This window comes from Nematolebias whitei, chromosome 17, assembly GCF_014905685.2.
Source record: "Nematolebias whitei isolate Nwh7 chromosome 17, NemWhi1, whole genome shotgun sequence".
Classification (NCBI taxonomy): Eukaryota; Metazoa; Chordata; class Actinopteri; order Cyprinodontiformes; family Rivulidae; genus Nematolebias; species Nematolebias whitei.
In genome coordinates, this window is record NC_056514.1 from 37,742,124 (window position 1) to 37,742,366 (window position 243).

Below are 243 nucleotides of genomic sequence, written 5' to 3' on the forward strand. Positions count from 1 at the left end.
TATATAGTAGTGCATATATGAGTAAATATATATATAGCAGTGCATATATGAGTAAATATATATAGTAGTGCATATATGAGTAACTATATATAGTAGTGCACATATGAGTAACTATATATAGTAGTGCGTATATGAGTAACTATATATAGTAGTGCGTATATGAGTAACTATATATAGCAGTGCATATATGAGTAAATATATATAGTAGTGCATATATGAGTAACTATATATAGTAGTGCATAT

At 25.5% G+C, this 243-nt stretch overlaps 1 protein-coding gene across 1 annotated transcript in view; it reads left to right on the forward strand.

Annotated features, from left to right (window-relative positions):
- Positions 1 to 243, forward strand: part of meox1 (mesenchyme homeobox 1) — a 14,537-nt gene that overhangs the window by 985 nt on the left and 13,309 nt on the right. The gene's annotated exons all lie outside the window — the stretch shown is intronic.